The 12,692-nt window shown below is 42.0% G+C and overlaps 1 protein-coding gene across 8 annotated transcripts in view; it reads left to right on the forward strand.

The window, feature by feature from the left end:
- The first annotated feature begins 12,396 nt into the window (after window positions 1-12,396).
- The window catches only part of Arhgef33 (Rho guanine nucleotide exchange factor 33), an 87,343-nt gene continuing 87,047 nt past the window's right edge, over window positions 12,397-12,692 (forward strand). For 5 of the 8 annotated variants that reach the window (XM_041630947.1, XM_041630948.1, XM_041630951.1 and 2 more), the window contains exon 1: window positions 12,397-12,585. The gene's annotated coding sequence lies outside the window, so the exon portion shown is untranslated. The remainder of the gene's footprint in view (window positions 12,586-12,692) is intronic. The other 3 variants (XM_041630945.1, XM_041630943.1, XM_041630944.1) reach the window with 1 other exon arrangement.

Raw genomic sequence — 12,692 nt, forward strand, 5'->3', positions numbered from 1 at the left:
TCTACACAGCATTCCTAACTAGCACTGTTCTAACAGGCAGATGCCACCATGTCTGGGCAGTGAATCTGATGTCCTCAGGTTTGCAAAGCAAGCCCCTTGCCCACTGAACTATCAACCCAACTCTTTAATTTTGTTTTTATTAGCAAATAACTTTTAAATAAGTTGTGTGAGTCAAATCAAAGTTTATCCATTTTGCCGGGTGATGGTGGCGCACGCCTTTAATCCCAGCACTCGGGAAGCAGAGGCAGGTGAATCTCTGTGAGTTCGAGACCAGCCTAGTCTACAAGAGCTAGTTCCAGGACAGGCTCCAAAACCACAGAGAAACCCTGTCTCAAAAAACCAAAAAAAAAAAAAAAGTTTATCCATTTTTTAAAGATTTATTTACTGATTGATTGTACATGGGTGTTTTACCTGTATATACTCTGTGTGAGGGTGTCGGATCCCCTAGAACTAGAATTACAGACAGTTGTGAGCTGCCATGTGGGTGCTGGGAATTGAACCCAGGTCCTCTGGAAGAGCAGCCAATGCTCATGAACCGCTGAGCCATCTCTTCAGCCCAAGTTTATGCATTTTTAAAAATGGAGAAGTACCCTTCAGACTGTGCTTAAGTCAATTTCTAACTCTGTACCTCAAATTTTGTCAACCCCTCCCCTCAGTTTGTGCTTTCAAGGTTATTTCAGAAGAAAAACATTTTTCATGAGTTATCTTACAGATTATGCAGTCAGTTGCTCCCCATCAAAATGATTTGCTGTCGCGGTGAAGCTTAACCCGAGATCTGTCTTTTAGAGAAGAACCTGGGTGCAGAGCACTGTTGCTGCCTGTAGCTGCCTCACTGTCAGCATATCCTGGAGCCCATGCCTGGCCGATGCCTTATTTCCATAGTCTAGTCTCTCCCGTTCCCTCCCCTCTGACCCCAGCAGCCACTGTTCTCTTCTCTGGTTCTAGGAATGTGGCTGTCTTGCATACCTTATATAAACGGAGTCATGCAGCATTTGACTGGCCCTTCTCCTACCTCCGAGGAGCCAGCTGTGCTATCACCTGTTGCAAAATTCCTTCCTCATGAAACGCTGCGTACAGTTTATCTCTTATAGGACATTCAAGTGTATGTGTATGTGTGTGGCTTGGCTATTGTGAATAGAGCTGCAGCGACGTACGACTGGTTGCTCCTCTGAGGTCTGATGTCAGCATCTGTGGACGAGTGTCCAGCAGGAGTGCTGGGTGACACCGTAGCTCTGCTTTGTCCTTGAGGCTCCTCCGTGCTGGTTTCCACCGTGGTCACACCACTTTGTCTCCGCACTCACAGTATGTGAGGCTCAATTTTTCCACACCCTGAACGACATTGTCTTGGTCTCGCATCCAGCAGCATGGTTTTCTTTTTAATTCTCAAATAATTAAGAGTTCCCTATGTATTTTTTCAAAAAACTCTTTTTTTTATTTTTATTTTTTATTTTTCGAGACAGGGTTTCTCAGGCTGGCCTTGAATTCACAGAGATCTGCCTGCCTTTGCCTCCAGAGTGCTGGGATTAAAGGTGTGCACCGTCACCGTCTGACTTCAAATGATTTATTTTTAAGAAAAGATGTATTTATTTACTAATTAATTTGTTTGTTTATTTAGTGTGTGTGTGTGCATGTGTGTGTGCCCAGGTTCCCATAGAGGCCAGAAGAGGATCAGATGCCGTGGAGTTGCAGTTACAGGCTTTTGTGAGCCCCCTGATGTGGGTGCTGTGGTCCGAACTCTGGGCCTTGTGGCTGGGTGGCAAGTGTTCTTTATAGATGAGCCAGCTGTCTCTCCAGTTTCAGATTAACCTTTTGAAATATGACCGGTCCACAGGTTTGCCTCTTCAGTCTGTCGTTCGCTTTGCTATTCAGAGATTCTGGTTTAGTATATGCTTCTTGTCTATTTTCAAATTGGTCGCCTGTGACTTTGGTGTCATGCATCATCACCAAGACCGAGTTCATCCCATACACAGCATGGGATATACCCCTAAGCTGCAAAGATGTTTCAACATATGAAAGTCAGACAGTGTGATAGAACATATGGATGGAATAAAGGATTGAAAAACCATATGCTCAGGGCTGGAATATGGCTCAGCCTTCAAGAGTGATTGCTGTTCTTGCAGAAGACCCAGTTTTGGTTCCCAGCACCCACATTGGGCAAAACTGCCTGTAACTCCAGCTCCAAAGGAATCTAATATCTTCTTCTGGTCTCCATGGATCTCTCCAACACACCCCCGTGAAATTAAAAGGACATATTTTAAAATCACATAATTGGCCATGTGTGGTGTCATACACCTCTAATCCCAGCACTTGGGAGATAGCGGGCAAGTGGATCTCTGTGAGTTTGAGCCAGCCTGATCTACATAGAAAGTTCCAGGCAATCCACAGCTGGGGAGGTAGTGAGTTTCAGAACAGGCTCCAAAGATGCAGAGAAACCCTGTCTCGAAAAACAAAACAAATAAGAAAAAAAAAAAAAGCCCATGCAGCACCGACTGGACTCAGCAAGATTTTTTTTTAAAAAGACATAAAGCTGGGTATTGGCATAAGAACAGACAGGAGGACCAATGGAACCGAATAGAAGACCCAGATATCAATCCACACATCTTCAAACACCTGATCTTTGATAAAGAAGCAAAAAATATCAAATGGAAAAAAGAAAGCATATTTAACAAGTGGTGCTGGCATAACTAGATATCAATATGTAGAAAAATGAAAATAGACCCATATCTATCACCATGCACAAAACTCAAGTCCAATGGATCAAAGACCTCAACATAAAGCCAGCCATACTGAACCTTATAGAAGAGAAAGTGGGAAGTACACTTGAACTCATTGGCACAGGGAACCACTTCCTAAATAGAACACCAGCAGAACAGACACTGAGAGAAACAATTAATAAATGGGACCTCCTGAAACTGAAAAGCTTCTGTAAAGCAAAGGGCACGGTCAACAAGACAAAATGACAGCCTACAGAATGGGAAAAGATCTTCACTAACCCCACATCAGACAGAGGTCTGATCTCCAAAATATACAAAGACATCAAGAAATTGGACACGGGCAGGCGAATGGCCTCTGCAGACGACGGGGACCAGTGAGGACCAGCGCGCAACACCGAGAGCAGATTGCCCCACTACAATTAAATTGCCTTTGGTTGGCGAGGTCCCTGGCAAAGGAGGAGCCAGGTCCTGTGCCTGAAGACCCTTCTGAGGGGTGAGAGGGATCTTGGCCCCTGGCAGGAGCCAGGAAACAGAGCGAGGGCATTTTGTAAGAGGAGCCCCTGACCAGCAGGGAAACCTGATCCGGTTTTAAAAGACCAATTAAATAGCATCGATAGGAGGAGATGGGCAGGCGCCAAGGCAAGAATTCACCCAATAATCTGAAAAACAACATGAAAACACCAGAACCCAATGATCTTACAACCGAAGGTCTTTGACACCCTAACACAGAAGAAGTGGAAAAAAATTGACTTTATGAAAGCAGTAGAGTCCCTTAAACAACATGTGAAAAATGCCCTTAAAGAAATGGATGAGAAGTATAACCAAAAGTTTGAAGAAATGAGTAAATACGTACATGATACCCTGGGAAACCAAGAAAAAAAAACGATCAAACAGGTAATGGAAACAGTTCAAGAAGTGAAAACTGAAATGGAAGCAAGAAAGAAAACACAAACTGAGGACCAGCTGGATATGGAAAATCTAGGTCAATGAGCAGAGCCTACAGAAACAAGCATAATCAATAGAATACAAGAAATAGAAGAAAGAATCTCAGATTCCAAGGACACCATAGAGAAAATAAATGCACTGATCAAAGAAAACAACAAAGCCAACAAATTCTCATCACAAAACATTCAGGAAATATGGGACACAATAAAAAGATCAAACCTAAGAATAATAGGAATAGAAGAAGGAGAAGAGTCACAGCTCAAAGGCCCAGAAAATATTTTTAACAAAATTATGGAAGAAAACTTTCCTAACATAAAGATATTCCTTTGAATATTCAAGAAGTATACAGAACACCAAACAGACTGGATCAAAGAAAAACATCCCCTCGCCATATAATAATCAAAACACTAAATATACAGGTTAAAGAAAGAATATTAAGAGCTGCAAAGGAAAAAGGCCAAGTAACTTATAAAGGTAAACCGATCAGACTTACACCTGCTTTCTCTATGGAAACCATGAAAGCTAGAAGGTCCTGGATAGAAGTACTGCAGAAGCTAAGAGACCATGGATACAAACCCAAACTACTATACCCAGCCAAGCTATTGTTCACTATCAATGGAAAAAACAAGACATTCCAGGATAAGAACAAATTTAAACAATACGTAGCCACAAATCCAGCCCTACAGAAAGTAATAGAAGGAAAATCGCAACCCAAGGAATCCAACATTGCCAACACTGCCTACAATAACTGAGGCATCTAGCGACCCTTCACCAGCACAACTCAAAGAAGGGAGACACACAAACTCTACTACCAAAAACAATAAGAATAACCGGAGTAAACAACCACTGGTCATTAATATCACTTAATATTAATGGTTTCAATTCACCTATAAAAAGGCACAGGCTAAGAGATTGGATACGAAAACAGGATCCAACATTCTGCTGTTTGCAAGAAACACATCTCAACCACAAAGACAGGCATCTACTCAGAGTAAAGGGTTGGGAAAAGGTCTTTCAAGCAAATGGTCCTAAGAAAAAAGCAGGTGTGGCCATATTAATTTCTAACAAAACTGACTTCAAACCAAAATCAATCAGAAGAGATTGAGATGGACACTTTATATTCACAACAGGAACAATTTATCAGGATGATGTCTCAATCCTGAATATCTACGCTCCTAATATAAAAGCACCCACTTATGTAAGAGAAATATTACTAAAACTCAAGTCAGACATCAAACCACACACACTAGTAGTAGAAGACTTCAACATACCTCTCTCAGCAATGGACAGGTCAATCAGACAGAAACCTAATAGAGAATTAAGAGAACTATTGGAGGTAATGAAGCAAATGGACTTAACAGACATCTATAGGATCACTCCACCCAAATAGGAAAGAATATACCTTCTTCTCTGCAGCTCATGGAACCTTCTTGAAAGTTGACCACATACTTGGAAACAAAGGAAACCTCCACAGATACAAAAAAATATCAGTGTCCACCTGTGTCTTATCAGATCACCACGGATTAAAGTTAGAAGGCAACAACAATGATACCCCCAGAAAGCCGACAAACTCATGGAAACTGAACAGTCAACTACTGAACCACACCTGGGTCAAGGAAGAAATCAAGAAAGAAATTAAAGTCTTCCTTGAATTTAATGAAAATAAAGAGACAACATACTCAAACCTATGGGACACTATGAAAGCAGTGCTAAGAGGAAAGTTCATAGCACTAAGTGCCCACTTAAAGAAAAGGGAGAAAGCATACATCGGGGACTTAACAGCACACCTGAAAGCTTTAGAAAAAAAAAGAAGCAGACACGCCCAGGAGGAGTAGAAGACTGGAAATAATCAAACTGAGGGCAGAAATCAACAAAATAGAAACACAGAAAACAGTCCAAAGAATCAATGAAACAAAAAGTTGGTTCTTGGAGAAAATCAACAAGATCAACAAACCCCTATCCAAACTAATTAAACGACAGAGAGAGAACATGCAAATAAATAAGATCAGAAATGAAAAGGGGGACATAACCACAGACACAGAGGAAATTCAGAGACTCATTAGATCTTACAACAAAAGCCTGTATGCCACAAAACTGGAAAATGCAAAAGAAATGGACATTTCTTTAGGTAAGTACCATATACCAAAGCTAAACCAAGACCAGGTGAACGATCTAAATAGACCTGTTAGTCGCGAAGAACTAGAAACTGTTATCAAAAATCTCCCTTCCAAAAAAAGCCCAGGACCAGATGGTTTCAATGCAGAATTCTACCAGAACTTCCAAGAAGAGCTAATACCTATACTCCTTAATGTATTTCACAATATAGAAACAGAAGAGTCATTGCCAAATTCCTTTTATGAAGCTACAGTCACCCTGATACCAAAACCACACAAAGACCCAACCAAGAAAGAGAATTACAGGCCTATCTCACTCATGAATATCGATGCAAAAGTTCTCAATAAAATACTGGCAAACTGAATCCAAGAACACATTAGAAAAATTATCCATTATGATCAAGTAGGCTTCATCCCAGAGATGCAGGGCTGGTTCAACATATGCAAATCTATCAATGTAATCCACCATATAAATAAACTGAAAGAAAAAAACCATATTATCATTTCATTAGATGCTGAAAAAGCATTCGACAAAATCAACACCCCTTTATGATAAAGGTCTTGGAGAGATTAGGGATACAAGGGTCCTACCTAAATATAATAAAAGCTATTTACAGCAAGCCGACAGCTAACATTAAACGGAGAAAAACTCAAAGCCATCCCACTAAAATCAGGAACATGACAAGGATGTCCACTCTCTCCATACCTCTTCAATATAGTGCTTGAAGTTCTAGCAATAGCAATAAGACAACATAAGGGGATCAAGGGGATTCGTATCAGAAAAGAAGAAGTTAAGCTCTCGTTATTTGCAGATGATATGATAGTGTACATAAGCGACCCCAAAAACTCCACCAAAGAACTCCTACAGCTGATAAACACCTTTAGTGATGTGGCAGGATAAAAGGTCAATTCCAAAAAAATCAGTTGCCTTCCTATACACTAAGGATAAGGAAACAGAGAGGGAAATCAGAGAAGCATCACCTTTCACGATAGCCACAAATAGCATAAAATATCTTGGGGTAACTCTGACCAATGAAGTGAAAGATCTATTTGACAAGAACTTTAAGTCTTTGAAGAAAGAAATTGAAGAGGACACCAGAAAATGGATGGATCTCCCTTGCTCTTGGATTGGGAGGATCAACATAGTAAAAATGGCAATTCTACCAAAAGCAATCTATAGATTCAATGCAATCCCCATCAAAATTCTTCACAGATCTGGAGAAGACAATAATCAACTTTATATGGAAAAACAAAAAACCCAGGATAGCCAAAACAATCTTATACAATAAAGGATCGTCTGGAGGCATTACCATCCCTGACTTCAAACTCTACAACAGAGCTACAGTATTGAAAACAGGTTGGTATTGGCATAAAAACAGAGAAGTCAACCAATGGAATTGAATAGAAGACCCTGACATTAACCCACAAACCTATGAACACCTGATTTTTGATAAAGGAGCTAAAAGTATACAATGGAAAAAAGAGAGCATCTTCAACAAATTGTGCTTGCAAAACTGGGTGTCAACCTGTAGAAGAATGAAAATAGATCCATATCTATCACCATGCACAAAACTCAAGTCCAAATGGATTAAAGACCTCAATATCAGTCCGAACACACTGAACCTGACAGAAGAGAAAGTGGAAAGTACTCCACAACACATGGGCACAGGAGACCACTTCCTACGTATAACCCCAGCAGCACAGACATTAAGGGCCCCAGTGAATAAATGGGACCTCCTGAGACTGAGAAGCTTCTGTAAAGCAAAAGACACTGTCGCTAAGACACAAAGGCAACCCACTGAGTGGGAAAAGATCTTCACCAACCCCGTAAATGACAAAGGTCTGATCTCCAAAATATACAAAGAACTCAAGAAACTAGACCGTAAAAGGCTAATCAACCCAATTATAAAATGGGGCACTGAGCTGAACAGAGAATTCTCAACAGAAGAAGTTCAAATGGCCAAAAGACACTTAAGGTCATGTTCAACTTCCTTAGTGATCAGGGAAATGCAAATCAAGACAACTTTAAGATACCATCTTACACCTGTCAGAATGGCTAAAATAAAAAACATCAATGATAGCCTTTGCTGGAGAGGTTGTGGAGAAAGGGGTACACTCATCCATTGCTGGTGGGAATGCAAACTTGTGCAACCACTCTGGAAAGCAGTGTGGCGGTTTCTCAGGAAATTCGGGATCAACGTACCCCTGGACCCAGCAATACCACTCTTGGGAATATACTCAAGAGAGGCCTTATCATTCAACAAAAGTATATGCTCTACTATGTTCATAGCAGCATTGTTTGTAATAGCCAGAACCTGGAAACAACCTAGATGCCCTTCAACGGAAGAATGGATGAAGAAAGTATTGAATATATACATATTAGAGTACTACTCAGCAGTAAAAAACAAGGACTTCTTGAATTTTGCATGCAAATGGATAGAAATAGAAAACGCTATCCTGAGTGAGGTAAGCCAGACCCAAAAAGAGGAACATGGGATGTACTCACTCATATTTGGTTTCTAACCATAAACAAAGGACATTGAAACTATAATTAGTGATCCTAGAGAAGCTAAATAAGGAGAACCCAAAGAAAAACATATAGGCATTCTCCTGAATATTAACCTTCATCAGGCGATGAAAGGAGACAGAGAGACAGAGACCCACATTGGAGCACCGGACAGAAATCTCAAGGTCCAAATCAGGAGCAGAAGGAGAGAGAGCACGAGCAAGGAACTCAGGACCGCGAGGGGTGCACCCACACACTGAGACAATGGGAATGTTCTATCGGGAACTCACCAAGGGCAGCTGGCCTGGATCTGAAAAAGCCTGGGATAAAACCGGACTGGCTGAACATAGCGGACAATGAGGACTACTGAGAACTCAAGAACAATGGCAACGGGTTTTTGATCCTACTGCATGTACTGGCTTTGGGGGAGCCTAGGCAGTTTGGATGCTCACCTTACTAGACCTGGATGGTGGTGGGGGTTCCTTGGACGTCCCACAGGGCAGGGAACCCTGATTGCTCTTTGGGCTGACGAGGGAGGGGGACTTCATTGGGGGAGGGGGAGGGAAATGGGAGGCGGTGGCGGGGAAGAGACAGAAATCTTTAATAAATAAATAAATTAAAAAAAAAGAAATTGGACACCAAAAGATCACATAATCCAATAAAAAAATGGAGTACAGACCTAAACAGAGAACTCTCAACAGAGGAATCTAAAATGGCTGAAAGACACTTAAGGAAATGTTCAACATCCTTAGTCATCAGAGAAATGCAAATCAAAACAACTCTGAGATTCCATCTTATACCTGTAAGAAAGGCCAAGATCAAAAACTCTGATGACAGCTTATGCTGGAGAGGTTGTGGGGAAAAGGGAACACTTCTGCATTGCTGGTGGTAATGCAAACTGGTCCAACCCCTTTGGATGTCAGTGTGGCGATTTCTCAGAAAATTAGGAAACAACCTTCCTCAAGACCCAGTAATACCACTTTTGGGTATATATCTAAAGGATGCTCAATCGTGCCACAAGGACTTGTGCTCAACTATGTTCAAAGCAGCTTTGTTTGTCATAGCCAGAACCTGGAAACAACCTAAATGCCCCTCGACTGAAGAATGGATAAGGAAAATGTGGTACATTTACACGATAGAGTACTACGTAGCAGAAACAAATAACAACAGTTTAAATTTTGCAGGAAAATGGATGGAGCTAGAAAACATTATTTTGAGTGAGGTAACCCAGACACAGAGAGACAATTATCACATGAACTCACTCATAGGTGTTTTTTAAACATAAAGCAAAGAAAACCAGCCTACAAACCACAATCTCAGAGAACTCAGACAACAATGAGGACAGTAAGAGAGACTTACATAGATCTAATCTCCATGGGAAGTAGAAAGTATAAAAAGACAAGATCTCCTGAGTAAATTGGGAGCATGGGGACCCTGGAAGAGGGTTGGAGGGAAGGGTAGAGACAGGGAGGGGAGCAGAGAAAAATGTAGAGCTCAATAAATATATTTAAATAAAAAATTCTATAAAGCCACAAAAAATAAAACCATACCAAAAAAAAAAAAGACATAAAGCTGAGAGGGGTTTTGGTGGGGGAGTGGGGGAAGTTGGAGGAGGGAAATGGGCAGCTGGGGACGGATATGCTCAAAATACCCTTTATATGCATATGGAATTCTTTTTTAAAAAAGATGTATTTATTTACTATGTATACAGTGTTCTGCCTGCATGTACGGTTGAACATCTGTAGAGGGCACCTGATCTCATTACAGATGGTTGTGAACCACCATGTGGTTGCTGGAAATTGGACGCAGGACCTCTGGAAGACCAGTCAGTGAGCTTTACCTCTGAGCCATTTCTGCAGCCCACATATGGAATTCTTATGCAATAAATTTTAAAGTAATACAAATAAAAAAAGCCAGTCATGACGAGAGTACTCCAGCATTAGGTGGTGATTACTCTTACATAGTATTGTAATAAGTCTGAAACGGTGTCTCATGTCTTTAATCCCAACATTTTGGAGGTAGAGGTAGGAGAATTGCAAGTTCAAAGTAATTTTTTTGGCTAGACCAGGCTACATAAATACCTGACCAAAAAAAAAAAAAGCTGAAAATCCCAGCAAAGGTTGAGGAGGGGCTTATGAAGCCTGAGAGCCCTAACTGCGGAGCTATTAGCAAAAGATGGCTGCTGCAGGAGCACAGTCGCTTTTCCGCGGGGTTGCAGTCCTGAGAGAGCCTCACTCTCCAGTAGATAGATGGTCCTATGCTCAGGCACATCCAAGGATTCAGTAGGCGGGGAGGAAGAGCACATGAGGGAAAAGCTATGGGGGGGGGGGCAACAGGAGAGGAGCCGGAGGGGAGGGAATGGTGGGGGAGTAACAGGAGAGGAGTCCCAGGGGAGGAATGGGGGGGGGCAACAGGAGAGGAGCCGGAGGGGAGGAATGGGGGGGGGGAGTAACAGGAGAGGAGTCCCAGGGGAGGAATGGGGGGCAACAGGAGAGGAGCTGGAGGGGAGGGAATGGGGGGGCAACAGGAGAGGAGCTGGAGGGGAGGGAATGGGAGGCAACAGGAGAGGAGCTGGAGGGGAGGAATAGGGGGGCAACAGGAGAGGAGCCTGAGGGGAGGAATGGGGGGCAACAGGAGAGGAGTCCCAGGGGAGGAATGGGGGGCAACAGGAGAGGAGCTGGAGGGGAGGGAATGGGGGGGCAACAGGAGAGGACCTGGAGGGAAGGGAATGGGGGGCAACAGGAGAGGAGCCTGAGGGGAGGAATGGGGGGGGGCAAAAGGAAAGGAGCTGGAGGGGAGAAATGGGGGGGCAACAGGAGAGGAGCCCGAGGGGAGGAATGGGGGGGTGCAAAAGGAAAGGAGCCTGAGGGGAAGAATGGGGGGCAAAAGGAAAGGAGCCTGAGGGGAGGAATGGGGGGGTGCAAAAGGAAAGGAGCCTGAGGGGAGGAATGGGGGGGCAACAGGAGAGGAGCTGGAGGGGAGGGAATGGGGGGCAACAGGAGAGGAGCTGGAGGGGAGGGAATGGGGGGGCAACAGGAGAGGAGCCGGAGGGGAGGGAATGGGGGGTGGATTCGAGCAGAACACATATACGCATGCATGGAATTTTGAAACAAACATATACTAAGATATACTGAATTATTTACTTCCAAGGGACAATTTTATGTACAATATATGAATTATACCTCAGTTTCTAAAATATAAATCTGTAGTAATATAACCTGTGACCAGCAGTCTTAACTAAGCTACACCCCAAGGCCCCAGAAAGCTACTTTTCCAGATAAAATAATGTTTAAAAGCACGAGACCTACATTACTGAATTATTTCACTGTACCTATAAATATGTACAATTGAAAAATGAAATAATTTGAATGGTAAAATTATCAAAATAGTTTAAGTCATTCTATAGTTTAAAAATTACATTAAAAATCTGATTTTTTTGTGTGAAACTATTCCAAAACTGGCCAAAAAGAAAAAAAGTGTTGAAATCAGTAATATTTCACTTAATGAAATGTGCCATATTTTACTTAAAATATTGGAAATGTGTTTCTCAATGTTACGGACATAAAATTTGTTTGGTGTACTAATATAAATTTGGGTTGAAATAGCTTTTAAAATTTTCAAGTAATAAAATAATAATAAAAAGAATAGTAAAATTACAAAAAAGAAAAAGAAATAGCTTTTGAAGTTTAACACTTCAGTAATAATAATAATATTTTTATTTTCTCATAATAGCTTTGTTATTAATTTCAGAAGACTATAGTGCTCAGCATACAGTAAAAATTAGATATTTTTGAATGTGTTGCTTCGGATTAGCCAGTGTTGCTTTAAATGAATAGTTCTTACTCTTGTGCTGCGATTTGAGAGGGTGGAGAGGGTGGTGTTGGGGCCAGCCAAGGCCGGTTCAGAACATCTGGGGATACTCTGAAAGCGTGTGCTTGCCCAGTGGGCTACATTTCTCCTTAGACTTTTCTTCCGTGTATCTAAGGTATCAGGCTGTGGGTCTCCCTTTTCAGATATGGACTCTGCAGTGTGTGAGTTTTCAGCCTCTCTCAGGTGCCGACGCCGTCCCTCTGAGGAGTGTTCCTCCTCGCACCCCTGGAAAGCAGACTCCCGCTCAGTTATTTGATTAGTTGACCTGGAGCTTATGTAATTAGAAGAGACACTAGTTTCCCTCATTTAAAAGCCTGTTAGCGCATGACAGTCTCCTTTCTAGCGAAGGCGATCCTCCCCACCGCTTCTTTCTGGAATCTTTCAGTCCAGATAAGCCTTGGTCTGAGGATGAGCTAACCACAGCAAGCACCATGAGGTAAGTGCACGCCTCAAGAGTCGTGGGAAGGGAAGATATTTTTATAAGAGGATAAAAGCCACCTGTCTTTATCTGTGGTGTACTAATTCGAATTCAAAATATAGTAA

Source organism: Microtus oregoni, unplaced genomic scaffold (genome assembly GCF_018167655.1).
Source record: "Microtus oregoni isolate MIOR12 unplaced genomic scaffold, Mior012 000036F_ref0000092, whole genome shotgun sequence".
NCBI classification, from domain to species: Eukaryota; Metazoa; Chordata; class Mammalia; order Rodentia; family Cricetidae; genus Microtus; species Microtus oregoni.